General features: G+C 46.9%; 1 protein-coding gene across 2 annotated transcripts in view; it reads left to right on the top strand.

Annotated features, from left to right (window-relative positions):
• PDE1C (phosphodiesterase 1C) overlaps positions 1-15,831 on the top strand; it is a 565,059-nt gene that overhangs the window by 80,546 nt on the left and 468,682 nt on the right. The window lies entirely within an intron of this gene.

The following is a 15,831-nucleotide window of genomic DNA, read 5'->3' as shown; positions in this document are numbered from 1 at the left end:
AAGCAAGAAGAGAAAGGGACACGAGGAGAGAGAGACAAAGACAGGAAGGAGGGAGGGAGGGAGAGAGTGAAGATAAAGCAGAAAAAGAGGCACATTTAGAGAGAGAGAGAGAGAGAGAGAGAGAAGGCAGGGAGGGAAGGATGTATCATGCTACTGAAATATTTGAGAAAAACCTGTCTGCTGTCCTCTGGACTCCTAGTGGCTCCTTTCCCAAGCCCTTTACCAAGAGGGGTACCAGAGGCGGCTGGGGGTGTCTTCATGGCTGTTAGGGGGAGCGGGACCACAGGGCTGACCCTCTGGAGGCTGAATTTGAAGAGCTCAGTTCTCGGTGCTTTTACTGCCCATTCTGTGCTGCACACCAGCTGGTCCAGGCACTGCCTCCTCATCTTCCCAGGAGATGGGCTAAGCCAGGGCAGCTTCCTCTCTGCAATGTCAGAGTCTGGAGAATGGCAGGGCAGAGCCAGGTGTCAAGGAGCTGCTTCAGCATTTCTACTTCTGTGTGTGCTCAGGTCACTATGGCTTTAAATCTGAACTTCACCCCAGAGCCTTTGAAAGTGAGGGGTGTATTAATGTGCTTTTTGGAAGTGTAGCAGGAATTTGCCAGGGGCAAGAAGAGGCTGATGGACAGGAGCTCATCTCTGGACCACTTTTGCTCCTTCTAATGAAGTGGCCCAAGATTTGGGGGGCATGGGCTGAACAAGGATTACCAGAATTAAGTCTAGACTCCTTTGCCTGCTTCCCAAGCCTCTCCATTCTGGCTTGAACTTGCTTTTCCTGCCTCAGCTGTCACTTCAAACCTGTTTCTTCCACACACTCATGATTGTTTGCCCACATCCCACCCCTCAGAGCCTCTGCTCAGGCTGTGCCCTCAGCCAGGAATGCCATTTCCCCCAACTCTGCACTGAGAAATCTTGTCTATCCTGGCTCTCACTTGCCACCTCCTCTGCTCTCCTTCCCCATCAGAAAGAATTTCTCCCTCTGCACTCCTCTCAGCCTCTTAGTCCTCTGTGAGAGCTCACACCCGGCCTTGAATCACTTATTTCAGCAACTATTCGTCGTCCTCTTGCATTACGGATTCCTTAAGGATGAGACTGTGTCTAATTTATCTTTCATAATGGTGATGGTGGGTGCTTGGGAGTTTTTGTAGGAATGAATTAAAGGTTGCCAAGGTCAAAAGTGATTCATTAAAAGGCCTTTGCCGTCTTAATATTAGTTTTTTTGAATCTGATAAGGAAGCTCCCAAAAATGATTTTGAAGTTTTACCTGGCAGTTCCCCGTGAAATCTTTTTTTTTTTTTTTTACAATGGTGTGTTACTTTCTGCTCCACAACAAAGTGAATCAGCTATACATATACACACTTTCCCATATCTCCTCCCTCCTGCGTCTCCCTCCCTCCCACCCTCCCTATCCCACCCTTCCAGGCGGTCACAAAGCACTGAGTTCCCTGTGAAATCTTATCTTCCAGAAAGTGTGGCTTCTAAAACCCAGGTTTACAATGTAGTCCTCCCCGCCCCTCTTTTTGCTCCCATCTTCACTAGAGGAAATGGCCTGGCACATTGGTGTGGTCTGCTAGTCAGAAGGGACCTCAAAAGTGAGCAGGTCACTTCCTGGTGAGAGAGCTGCCAGCTTGTTTCAGACCTTTGGGCGTTTATTCATTCACTCCTTTCCATCTGCCCTCCTCCTTTCCTCCCTTCTTCAAAAAATGCTTATTGAATTTTACTGTATTAAAAGATACAATTTAATACAATGCCTGCCATGTGGCAAACATTCAATAAATGGTAATTGTTGTAATTATTCGAGGCCCTAAGCTAATATCATGGGGAGTTTATGATGATGAATCAGACTTAGAACCTAGTGTTTCAGGAATTTGTACTCTTGGGGTGATGCGATGTGTTCATACATAACATTTTACAAAGTAGAAGCTACTAAATGCCATAAGAGACATTTTAGAAGTTTTAGGCCAATGTAGACATTTTAGCAAACACAGATATTCAAAAAGAAAGAAAGAAAATCACTTGTAATTTTATCACCCGTTGCTAAACATTATTAATATTTCTTGTATAGACTTCCAGTACTTTTTTTTGTATATACACAGTTTTTTTAACAAAATGCAGTCATAATGTTTGGTAATGTTATTTAATATCATAATAGCTTTGTTTCAAGCTATATACAAAGTTTTTATTTAAAAAATCTTCTGTTGTTGGCTATTTAGGTTGCTTTTAATTTTTACCATAACAGACAATGAAAACAGGCTCAATCTTTGAGTACATCCATTAATAGTTCTGAGAATAAATTTCTAGAAGTATGATTGCTTGGTCCAAGACTATGTATATTTTTAGGGATTTTAAAACATATTGCTCAACTGCCCTCTGGAAATACCAACTTACACTCCCATCAGCAACGTATCAGGTGCTCACACACTCTCATGAGACTGGACACTATAATTTTTCAAAAGCTGTTGGTTTGAGAGGTGGAAGGTAGTATCTTACTTCCACATGTTATTTCACTTCTTTTGTGAAATTGCCATTTTATGTTCTTTGCCTGTATGTTTTTCCTCTGGGGGAATTTCATCATTTATTTTTAATTTGCAAGTACAGTTGACCCTTGAGCAACTGGGTTTGAATCGCGCAGGTCCACTTATACGAGAATTTTTTTCTCTAGTAAATATTACAGTACTATACGATCCGCAGTTGGCTGAATCTGCAGATGTGGAATTGGGGATATGGAGGAATCATATATAGGAAAGGCTGACGGTTAGTTATAATGCAGATTTTCAACTAACCATAACCCCTGAGTTGTTCAAGAGTCAACTATACTCTTAATGTACATAATACATGTTAGTTATACATATAATCAATATATTAATTATACATAATATATAATTATAATCACTATATATTATACAATATACTAATTACATAATAATTATATAATTAATATGTATAATAATACGCATTATATACAAACATGTACGTGTGTGTGTATGATTTGCAAGTGCTGTCTGTCATATACGTTATGTGACATTTTTTTCTGAGCAGGGGACTTCATATTACTGCAACGTCAGCGTGTGGCAGGTAGGACTTGATTTCAGGACATACAGATATCTTGTAGCCCATGCCCATGGTTGCCAGCTTGTCCCATGGTTTCAGCAGGGTGGAATAGGTGGACAGCCCCCCTCTTACCACATGAGAGAAGAATCCTGAAGAGATCCTGGTGCCCAGATCACTCCCTTTCTCAAGTGTCTGACATTCTGTCATCAAGAATCACCTTCTCTTCCAGTCTGTTAATTATGTAAAATTTCCAGGTCAAAGAACTTTACTAAAGGAATTTATGTTATGGTCCTGGCGAGTCAAGAGATTTTTACCAGGAGAGGCTTTTGAGGACAATGGGGGTCTTGACGGTTCTTCAGAAGGGGAGGTGTGACCCACCCCTGTGGCAAGGTCAAGAATCATGTTTCCTTGGAGGGCTCCTGACAGAACTTCTCTCTGTTAAATGGTTGTCTCTGGGATAAGAGGAGGCATCTGGCTCAGAGACTTGTGGTTCAGATTGGCAGGGAGAAGGCTTCAGCTGTGGTTCTCTGCCAGGAATGATACTCCCCAAGGGGTGTTTGGACACATATGGTACACTATTAGTAGTTGAGTTCTAGGGGGCTGGGGACAGGCTCTACAGACAGCAGAGAGCAGAGGGGTTCAATGTTCTGCAGTGTGAGGGAAGTCCTGCACAGTGAGGAATTGCCCTAAACGCCAGGGACACCCCCAGGGAGAAACCCTGTGAGGGTTCCCTCTGACATGGGAGCCTGGGGCTCCTGAGCTGGCCTATGCCCTGGCTGCAGGGACTCTGGGACACTGATGGTCAAGGCTGCACGAAGAACAGGCCCTGCCATTTGCCATGCATAGCTATGGGGTGTGGGCCAGGCACTGAACTAGGTGCTCTACTCAGCTCATTTGACCACCTTTCACAACGACTCTGAAAGGTACGTGTCATGACCCCCATTTTAGGAGAAGCTCCTGAGACTCCGAGAGGAAGTAATCTGCCAGAAGTCACAAGCTAGGAAGTAGCAGGGTTGGGTTCAGACGACATCTGCCCTGACTCCTCAGCCCAGGGTTTGTCCCAACCGTGCTCCCTCCCATGGTGGATTTTATTTGTGCCTGAGCTTGGGACCAGCTCATCGTCCTGATGAGGACAGGTCACGGAGTTTGCCAAGGTCTGATGAGCGAGCACAGGCTGGGGCAAAACCAGAAAAAGATGGACCATTGTCACAGGTAGGGGAGGGCTGCTCCTGAGAGGAAGATCAGGTTGAAGAAATAGGCTTGTTAATCCACCTCCCACCAGGGCCGCCTGTTCAGCACTCCCCTCATGTACCTGGGAAATGGTCTTGTGTCCTCTCTGTATGATGTTCTCAGGTCATGAAATCAGGTATGCAATCAAGAGGTCTGGGAAACGAGACCATGAGCTTGAACACATGCCACATCCAGAAAGCACTACTTTCAAATCAGCCTTCGTGATTTGAGGGTCCCGTCCCTAGGAAACCACTGAAGTTACGATTGCAGCCAACGATTGTAACTGTTAACATTAATTGAAGCCCATATGTAGAGGTTCAAGTGTAGCTTGACTGTGAGCTCGCATTTGAATATGAAATGAATGGTTGTTGCGGGAGTTGCAGTATCGCTGGTTTCCAGAAGAACTTTCCTCGTCTTCAGGGGCTTGGTTATATGTTTGGGTTTGTATTCAGTGGATTTGCAGTTTCTTACTTTCTCATAAGGCTGCCTGAAATATAAGCACACACCTTTTCCCCCGAAGTGAAGTATGTCCGCAGAAAACAAAAGCACTTTTTTTTTTTTTTCAGCCGCCTGAGGGGGCCTCCCTCAATCTCCCTTGGTGCTACTCACCACTCATTTTATAGCTGAGAAAATTGGGCTCAGGGTATCCTCATTTCCCCTTCTCCCCTCGGCGATGAATGACCTCCAGGGTGTCAGAAGGAAGTGGGTGAAGCCATAGGCTGGGAGGATGTGAAGTTGGTGGGACGTATGGAAAAGAAGCTGCCTCCTTCAGAAATGAACCCGGTGGTGTTGTGGAAAATTCTAGGCCTGTACTGAAGAAGTGTTGCTAACAGAGGGATATGTTTCCTGTAGCAGCTGCCACTGGCTCCCTTGAGTTTCTCTCTGCAGGGTTGTCCCAGAGGAGGAAAAACAAGGGGCCCCTAGACAGCAATCAGAAGCCCAAGGGGCTAGGAGTGAGGGTTCCCTGTCCCACCCTGGGACTGCCGGGTGCTGGGAAGCCCCACTAAGTGGGGAGGTCTGCTGGAGGATGCTCCTTTCACAGGGGTTCTGTGTGGGCAGGGCTCCGTGGGTGTCTGGGGTGATGGGGCTGCATGCACCAGGGGTGTGGCCCCTCTCCAGCCCAGGCATAGCGGCCCCTGGCCTCCCTTGGTGTGTATGGCTGGGGACTTTCTCAGCCCAGACCGGTCTCAGTGCTCTCTTGGCTGAGTGTCACGTCTGCCTGCTAGTTTGTCTGGGTGGAGGCGAGACCTTTGGGCATTTTACGCCTGGTTGCGGGTGATGGTGCGTTGCAAGGAACTGAATAAGGATCCAAGGCACACTGTCCTACCGCCACCTCCCAGTGCCCGTTGCCCTAATTCCCTCCTTCTCACATCCCTGGGAAGACTGGAGCAGAGTGAGGTGAGGTGGTGTGTGGACTGAGGGCTCACGCAGACTGGGACTGCAGTCTGTACTCTGGCTCTCAGCTGCCCCCCTCCATCCCCACTCCTGCGTCTGAGCCTCAGTTCCTCACATGTCAGATGCGGAGTGTGATCCTTAGTTACGGGATGTGGTGAGGATCAAGTGAAGATTTGCATGAAAAATTTGTTGGTTAACCCTGAAATGCCGTTAAAATGCTTCTTGTTATTAGGGGAGACTTAAATACTGGTTAAAACTTGTGCACCCCTCTGCACAGCATTTGCACTTCAACAAGGGGAAGCTTGAGGAATGAGGCTCTCATGACGGGGTTCTGATTGTCAGCCAGCAATTGGAGTGCATAGTTTTAGGGATGTCTGTCAGCTGAGAGAGGGCATTTGTAGTGGGAAACCCTGGGCTTTGGAGTCACACAAAGACTTACTGTGCTGGTCAGGCAAGTCAGTTAGCTTCTCTGAGCCTTGGTTTCCTTCTTAGAATAAACGGGGCTAGTGACACCTTCCTCGTGTGTGAACGCGGCCTGGGGAGTGAAGTTCTATGCACAGTGCCTGCTGTCACACTGCGTGTTTGCTCAGCAACCCTTCCCTTCCCCTGAAATTATACTGACTAGAGCTGGCTCTGGCTGCGAGTAGGTGAGGGTCGGTGGTGTGATCCTGAGGGTTTGTGGGTGTGTTCTGGGGCAGGCTTAGACGTGGGTCACTACTGGTCTGTGCTGGTGTGGGAGTGGCCACCAGGAAACCCTGTACTGTATGCTGGCCCCTGACGCCAGATGGGAACAAGAGCAGAGTGGGCACTGGACACTCTCCTGCCCTCTCATGGACCGATGCACCTTCTGGGGCCACACGGTGTCCCTGGCATGTCTACCAAGCCTCATGGACCTAGCAGAGCAATGGGCACAGTCCACCTGGGGCCATGGGGACGTTGTGGGTAGTGGGGAGAGCAGCACTGCAGGAAAGAGCTTCTGAACTTGGGGATTGGCTGTAGGACACAGAAAGAAAAGGGGACCGGGATGGTGAAATTGGACCTCACAGAGTCCAGAATATAATAAGCTCTGGAGTTAAGACACTTGGGGTTCAGATTCTGAACCTCATCTTTTGCCATGATCTTGGAGAGGTGGCATCAAATGGCTAAAGTTTAGTGTCTTAAGCTGTAAAATGGACATAATAAATATAGTATCAACCTTGCTGGGTTGGGCAATTAAATGAGATAATGCAAGCCGAGCTCCTAGGCATTACCTTAGTCCATTCAGGCTACCATAACAGAATACCACAGATTGGGTGGCTTAACAGAAATGTATTTCTCACAGCTGTGGAGGCTGGGAAGATTTGGTGTCTGGTGAGGGCCTGCTTCTGGTTCATAGAGGGCTGTCTTCTCACTGTGGGCTGTCCTCACATGGCAGAAGGGGTGAAGGAGTTCTCTGGGGTCTCTCTCTTTTTTTTTTTTTCTGGTACGCGGGCCTCTCACTGTTGTGGCCTCTCCCGTTGCGGAGCACAGGCTCCGGACGCGCAGGCTCAGCGGCCATGGCTCACGGGCCCAGCCACTCCGCGGCATGTGGGATCTTCCCGGACCGGGGCACGAACCTGTGTCCTCTGCATCGGCAGGTGGACGCTCAACCACTGCACCACCAGGGAAGCCCTGGGGTCTCTTTTATAAGGGCGCTAATCCCATTTATGAGGCTCCACCCTCATGACCTAATTACCTTCCAAAGGCCCCACCACCTAGTACCATCACAGTGGGGATTAGGTTACAACATATTAATTTTGAAGGGACACAAAATCAGTCTATAGCACTATTATTATTGGGGGTTAATAAACATTTGCTGAATATAACACTGTAGAAGAGCCAGGGGAACCACAGGGGAAAAAAATTGCAGTGTAGTGGAAGACATGTATCAGACTCAGAATTGAAAGTTAGGGTTAGTTTCTTCCTAACTCGCTCTGTAATCCTGGGCAAGTCGCTTAACATGGGCGACAGTTTCTCCACCTGTAAGTGAGCTGGTTGGGTACAAAAATCTCTGTGATTCCTGCCACTCCAGGAAGGGAAGGCAGTGAGCTTTGAGTCCTGAAGGCCACCATAGCTGTCCCAGAGCCAGAAGGTGCAGGGGAATGGCTAAGTTTGACACTCTCAGGATTTCTGGTGAAAGAAATTTGCAGAGTTCAGAACAACGCAGAGGCAAATTGAATGTAGGGCTAGCAAAGAGCTGAAATTATTCTTGAAGTAAGTAGACTAGATTTTGTGTACACAACTTTGTATGGTAATTCACTGTACTCCTAGTGAAGTTTGATAACCGCTGAGCTCTAACCAAAGACAAGTCAATGTGTAGCTGCCTGGGCCTTCCAGCTGTTTCACCTTTGTGGTATCAAATCCCAATAAGAAATGGGGGGCTGGGTGGAGATTTCCAAGTGTTTCTGCTTGCCTGCAGGGTTAGCTCCATTCTGACGTGTTATGAAGCCTTCATGGCTTCCGTTCGTGTTGCTAGATTTGTTTGTAATGAACAGTAAATGTGATAATAGATAATAGTCATGGAAGCACCTAGCATGGATCCTGCTTTATAAATGTTTGCTGTATTTGAGAGGCAGTAGGTATAGAGGTTGAGAGTATGGATTCTGGAGTTTGACTACCTTGGTTTGAATTTTGGCTTCACAGTTTATTAGCTGTGTGATCACTGTGACCTTGGACAAGTTACTTACCCATTCTGTATCTCAATGTGCTCACCTGTTAAATAGAGATAATTATATTACCTGTCTCCTAGGGTGTTGGAGGATTAAATGAGTTACTGTACATCAAGCACTCTGAACAGCACCTGGTACATAGTAAGTTCTCTATAAAATGTTATGATATTTCTCCATATTATTATTATAATATCCATACTGTATGTAGTAATAATAATAATAAATTTCCATAACAATATTATTAACATGAAGATAATAATAACCATCTCTGAGTCCTGCTTGATCAAACACCCATTTATGCTGTTCCTTGAAAAGCTGTAAGGATGACCTTGGTCTTCTGCTTTCTGTTGTTCAAAACTGGCATTTCCTGCCAAAAGACATTCACTTCTGTGTGTTCTTGGACGTTGGCATCCCAGTGCTGTACAGTTGTTCTTGATGAAGCCATGGTGGACCTACAAATGTTCCCATCTTCTTAACCAGTTAATCATCTTTTAGGACTTAGTGTGTCACTTGTGATGGCTTTGCAGAGTGAGTCCCTAACTGCCAGGCCCTTTTTAGGTGGTTAGCTCTCCTAGGTCAGGATGTTATGTGGAAAGGAAGGAGAGGCAGAAGACCCAGGCTCTAGATCCAGCCCTGGGGCTTCCTGTCTCTGTGACTGCGGGAAAGAGCATCAATCTTTCTGAGCCTTGGGTCCCTCATTTGTAAATGAGGATAACACTTCCTTCTTTGTTGTGTTGTTGGGGGGATTCAGTAGGATGGGCAACGATGGAACCCAGCATACTCTAGATGCCCAGTAATTGGTAGCTGTTGGTTGTGACTGTGGAGAGGCTCTGAAATCAGGGAGTGGGCAAGTCTCCCGGACCCACAGCTGCTTCCTTGGCTGGTGCTCCCCGGCCTGCCCCCTGGCTGCCTCTCATAGCCCCCGACCAGCCACTTATGTTGGGTGCTGGTGTGGCTGCAAGGCTGTCTTTGTTTTAGTGTAGGATTTCCCATCAGGCCAGGGATCTGGAGCCCAGATGAGTGTTTCCAGCTGGCTCTGGGTAATTGGTGCCAGCTACTCTGGGGAGAGCTGCCTGGCACTTCCTGTGCTGTTTGGCAGGCAGGCTCTGGAGTGTGGCAGCAGCTTGGCCTGAGAACCAGGCCTTCCCCAAGGGGCCTGCGGGGGTCTTGGAAGTCGAACTGCTGGAAGTTGGTTTTTACCTGTTGGAGGCCAGTATCTGCCGGACAAAGGTCCAAACCACTCAAGACTCCATCTATGAGTATTAGTCCACTAACACTGCTGCCGAGGTTCGTTTCTCGGAGAGGAAATCACGTTAATTGATTTGCTGATTCCTGCCTTTTCGCTTTGCTTCTCCAGACAGCTGTGCTTCCTCTCTTCTTGATAACGGCTTAGAGTGGCTCAGGTGTGATTCCCTGGGCTTGGAGAAGAAAGTAGGAGAAGGATCAGCTATGCTGGACTTGCGTCACTACTAACTACCAGCGTTTGTTTAACCTTTAAAAAGGGACCTCTAGGGACTTCCCTGGCGGTCCAGAGGTTAAGACTCCGAGCTTCCACTGCGGGGGGCACGGGTTCGATCCCTGGTCGGGGAACTAGGGATCGACTGTTTGTTTTTTTTTTTTTTTGCACAAACCAGAAGTTGAATTGCTGATGTTCACCATTGATGAGATATCTGACTACAGTCTTCACCTTTCTGAATCCTGTAAAGTAGGAATAATAATATCTATATTCGATTATGCCATTTATAAAGTGCTTGGCCTAGTAGTGAGACCATCCCAGGTACTTATAAATCTTAATGTCTTTCCCTTCTCTATTCTCCTTCCTTAGCTTCCTTAGCCAAACCTGAAGGCATTTTGGCTGGGTTAGATGTTCGCCTGTGATACAAAGTATGGGAACCCTCCAGCCCTTTGGAAACTTCATCTCTCTGAGAGGCCCCCGGAAAAGGCTGGCATTGATGTACTCCTGACGCCTGGGGATCCCAAATGAACACATGGGATTTAGGCAGCGAGTGGGAAAGTGGATGGATTTCTATTTTAAAGTCATTAGTATACAATGTCCAAGAAAGACTTATTGACTCATCTTTCTTTAACAGTTGGAAGTTTAGATTTTCAAAATTTGTCAAGTCAGTAAGTATTGAAGGGGAATCCAGCATCTCTTAAAGAGAGAACTGACAGCACTCTGAACCGGACCAGATCCCAGCCATGTGCTGGGCCCCAGAGAAACCCAACTTTCCAGCAAATGCCTTTTCTTCTTTTCTTATCTGGGTCATTCATGAGGCTAACTGTTTAGAAGTTTAAAAGATGCAGAAATTTGGCCAGTTGTGTAAGACTATAAGCCTGGTCTTGGTGACTATTCCAAGGAGGCTGGTTTTTTTTTTTTTTTTTTTTGAATAGTGGTCTTGCACAACTTCTTTCAGATTTATTCCAAGTATTTGTTCTGTTCTTTTTAAAAAATTAATTAATTAACTAATTAATTATTTTTGGCTGTGTTGGGTCTTCGTTTTTGCGTGCCGGCTTTCTCTCGTTCTGGCGAGCGGGGGCTACTCTTCATTGTGGTACGTGGGCTTACTCACTGCGGTGGCTTCTCTTGTTGCGGAGCACGGGCTCTAGGCATGCAGGCTTCAGTAGTTGCGGCATGTGGGCTTCAGTAGTTGTGGCTCGCGGGCTCTAGAGTGCAGGCTCAGTAGTTGTGGCGCATGGGCTTAGTTGCTCTGTGGCATGTGGGATCTTCCCAGACCCAGGCCCGAACCCATGTCCCCTGCATCGGCAGGCGGATTCTCAACTGCTGTGCCACCGGGGAAGTCCCCCAAGGAAGCTGTTTTCTGGAGGTGATTATGCAGTTGTTTTTTAAGCTGTTACCCCCATGTTGATGATGATAATAATAAGGTTTTACCATTTGTGAAGCACTTTCCCAAACAGCAACTCATTTGATTCTACCAATAACCCTGCAAGAGAACTATGTGCAGCTGCATTTCAAGGGGGCTTCAAAAGTCAAAGTGACTTATTTCAAGAGCAGTGACCTAAATCCAGTTCCTGCATTTTGGAAAGCTCATGCATCTGAAGCAGAAATCTGGGAACCATCTTAATAGATTCCTTTTTCTGTGTCACTACATCTAGTCAGTCATCAGGTCCTGTGGATTTTCTTCTCTAAGCTCTTTCCTCTTCATACTTTGCCCTCCACCTCCCCTGCCTTAGTTTAGACCCCCTTTTCTCTCCCCGAGTCTACTGCAATATTTCCAAGTGGTCTCCCCACCTCCCCAACTTGCCTCCCCTCCAAACGCCTCTCAGCACCACAGCTAGAATGTTCTTCTGGAACACACAGCTGATCCTGCTGCCCTGCAGTTTAAAACTGTCCAGTAGGGCTTCCCTGGTGGCACAGTGGTTGAGAGTCTGCCTGCTGATGCAGGGGACACGGGTTTGTGCCCCAGTCCGGGAAGATCCCACATGCCACGGAGCGGCTGGGCCTGTGAGCCATGGCCACTGAGCCTGCGCGTCCGGAGCCTGTGCTCCACAACGGAAGAGGCCACAACAGCGAGAGGCCCGCGTACCGCAAAAAAACAAAACAAAACAAAACTGTCTAGTAGCTTCCCGTCGCATGCAGGATCAAGCCCACATTCCCAGGTAAGGCTTGCAGGCCTTCTGTGATCTGGTCTTTTCTCTAGGCTCACACTTTGCAGTGTCTCTGCCTACCCGTGGATGGTAATCATTCACTTGGCCTTTCTTTATGGGGTGCCCACCACATGCCAGCTATTGTGTTAGGCAGTAGGGATACAATGTGAGTCAAACTGACCAGTCCAGTGGAGCCCACAGTAGTGTAACTGTGCTCTGATGGAATGGCTGGGGTGCTGTTCCAGTGCCCGGAAATGGCATGGAACCTAGTCCGGGGGGCGTTGGGGTGGGCTCCCCTGATGAAGGGGGTGGGAGAAGGAGGTGGGGAAGCATCCAGATGGAGCGGGCAGCCCAGGCCCTGCGCCTGGAGGGTGGGTAGAGGAGGAATATGGGTTAAGAAGAGTCCGGAAAGGTGGGCAGAGGTTCTTGTGGACCAGCTGAAGGGTTTGGTCTTTTCCCCAAGAGCAGTGGGAGGCAACTAAGAGTTTTAAGCAGAAGTGACTTGATCAGATTTGTGTTCACAAATGCAAGGGCTGGCTGCACTGGGGCGAATCACTGTGTGAGTGTTTGTTGACTGGTCCCGCTGTTGGGTCATAACGGGCAACTACCGTGCACATGGTGTTCCTCCTCTGTATCTGGGCCCTCCTATACCCTTCTGAGAATTCATTCTCTCTTCGGAGCAAACCAGGAAAACTTTCAGGCTGCCAGAGAGGCAGGTGGTCTGTGGGGCAGGAGGCTTTCTTCACTTTCCTAATCACTTAATTCATTTTTTAAACACAATGAAGATGGGATTATTAATTTCATTTGCCTATAAAAATGATCCGTATTCATTTTGGGAACTCAGGAAAGAAAAACTCATTATCCAGAGATGACCTCTGTTAATATTTAGGTGAATCTACTTCCATATTTTTTTATCTTAAATTCACATAATATTCTATAGCAGTTTTATATTTAAATGGGATCATCCATGTTGTTCTGTTATCTGCATTTTAAAACTTAATTGTATGCATGGACATTTAAAATTACTCAGCTCCCTCTCTCTCTTAGTGCCTTGGCTCTCTCTCTTTTTTTTTTTTTTTTTTTGCAGTACGGGGGCCTCTCACTGCTGTGGCCTCTCCCATTGCGGAGCACAGGCTCTGGACGCGCAGGCTCAGTGGCCATGGCTCACGGGCCTAGCCTCTCCACTGCACGTGGGATCTTCCTGGACTGGGGCACGAACCCGTGTCCCCTGCATTGGCAGGCGGACTCCCAACCATTGCACCACCAGGGAAGCCCCCTTGGCCCTCTTTTGCGCTGTTCTTGGCTTCTTCAACCTGGATACCTCGCGAGCCAGGTGAAACTTATCTGAGCATCTCACAGTGTGGCCTGTTTGGGCAATGCTGTCTCACCAGTTATACACACACACATTTTATGTACAAACACACACACACCACATACACTTATCTTCTCTCTCTCTGTGATTGAGCATTTGCTGTTTGCCAAGCAGTATTCTAAGGGCTTTGAAAGCACTAGCTCATTTAATTCCCCATTTTCTGATGAGGAAACAGACACTTGCCCTGGGAAATGAAGAGCCCAGGGCTTGAATCCGGGGCATCTGAAGCTAACATGGTTGTGTGTGAGCCTGGCCATGCATGGGAGATGTCAGAGGAAGGGCCTTACACCTGTGGCACATGCCTTTGGTAGAAATTCAAAGCACTTTTGGGACATCCAGCATCTCCTCTCAACCTCCCAGTGAGAGGGTTTATGACCTTGAATGGGGGAGGCAACTGGGTATGAAGGTCTTAGGACTAGAATGTTTCTTAGAGTTTATTTCAACAGAAAGCTCGGTCAGCCACTCATTCCTTCTCTTACAAACATTTGCTGGGTGCCCTTTGACTGCCCTGCAAATATAAGGAGACATTAGACAATTTTCTCATTCTTGAAAAGTGTGTGGGCTTGTGAGGAGACTGATAAAAAAATAACATCCATGGGCCAAGTGTTGTTTGAGGGATTTATGAAGAACAAGGGTAACACAAGCGCAGGAGGGGCTCACTGCCTGCAGGAGTTTGGACCCAGTTTTTTCCTGTCTTGTCTTGTCTACCTTTTCCCTCCCCCTTCCCTTCCATTCATTCAGCTTTATTCAGTTTTTATTCAATTTACATACCATAAAATTCACCCATTTAAAAAGTACACTTCATGATTTTTAGTAAATTTACAGAGTTGTGCAGTCATTACCATGTATAATTACTTCACTGTTTCCATATTTTGGCTACTACGAATAATGCTGCTATAAACATTCACATACAAGTCTTTGTGTGCACACGTATTGTCATTTTCTTGGGTAGATTCCTAGGAGTGGAATTTCTGGGTTGTATGATAAATTAATGTTTAACTTTTGATGAACTGCCAAACTGTTTTCCAAAGTGGTTGTACCATTTTACAATTCTACCAGCTTGTATGAGAGTCCCAGTTTTTTTCTGTTTTTTTTTGTTTGCGGTATGCGGGCCTCTCACTGTTGTGGCCTCTCCCGTTGCAGAGCACAGGCTCCGGACGCGCAGGCTCAGCGGCCATGGCTCATGGGCCCAGCCGCTCCGCGGCATGTGGGATCTTCCCGGACCGGGGCACTAACCCGTGTCCCCTGCATCAGCAGGCGGACTCTCAACCACTGCACCACCAGGGAAGCCCGAGAGTCCCAGTTTTAAACCAAGTTTTAAAGAAGTAGGAATTAGCTATATCAGTGGTTTTCAGATACTGCAAGGGCAGGGCTGGCTGCATACGAACCAAATGGGGAGGTTGTTAAAGATTTCTGGGCCCCATGCTTTGGAGATTCTGCTTCTGTAGTTATGGAGTGGGACCTGGGCATGTGCATTTTTAGGAAGCCATCTAAGTAACTCTGATGTGTGGTTTTGTTTGGGAATCACTGAACTGGATGAGGTTCAGGAGGGGATGGGAAGGGGAGAGATTCTGGGAAAATTCTACGCAGAGAAAATGGCATGTGTAAGAACAGCATCATATGTGCTTGTAATGAATGGTTAGCAGTAGGAGTGGCCAGAGAGAGAGGCCAGTTAGGAGATTTTTGCCTTGGTCCAGTCAAGACCAAGTAATTCATTGACCTATCCATTTAGTTTTCTGTGAAAATTTTTTAGGGGAACTAACCTTTTTTGAGTACCAGGCACTAGGCTCAGAGCTTTATATTTAATTTTCAGCAATCCTTTATAAACCTTATTATTCTCAGTTTACAGGTAAGGAAACTGAGGCTTCGGAGATTAAGTAGTAGGGTTGGGACTTGAAACCGGGTTTGTCTAGCTCTTTCCATTATAGCAATTTGCCCCAACGCTGTGCAGATCGCTGTGTGAACAGGGTCTTGGGATTGCATATTCATTATAGAAGAATTCATTATGCATTTTCATATTACACTTGATTCTCCAGCTTGCTATGTGATCACTGCTATTTGTTCTTCCTTTCTGTGGGTTAGAGGTGTATTAGATTTTCTCTAATGGAAATGACAATATTTAAACATTCTAAACACCTTGAGACTTTATGTCTGCTTCAGTGAAAGTCCTCTGGCTGCTGCTTCTTTCCTGGTCCCTGTTGATCCAGGTTGCATTTACTGACTGTGCCAACACTTGACCGGGATCTCTGGTGGCTGTCAGTCTGCGCTCTACAGAAGAGGGAGATGAAGCCCTCTGTGAATCAGGAGTTGGGAGTTCTGCGGTAGGGCTGTCTTCAGAGTTGGATGCATGATGAGGGGAAACTTCTAGTAATTACCGAACAGATGCTCTTAATGAGGTCTCTGCTGGGTTTCCAGCTGGCAGTGAGAGCTCTGCATTGGGACAGGGACATTGCAGTCACTGGATCATTATGTGATATCACATCCTCCCCTT

The sequence above is a fragment of the Phocoena phocoena genome, chromosome 9 (assembly GCF_963924675.1).
Source record: "Phocoena phocoena chromosome 9, mPhoPho1.1, whole genome shotgun sequence".
NCBI lineage: Eukaryota > Metazoa > Chordata > Mammalia > Artiodactyla > Phocoenidae > Phocoena > Phocoena phocoena.
Note: the sequence above shows the minus strand (reverse complement) of the source record. Positions and strands in the feature narration are given on the sequence as shown.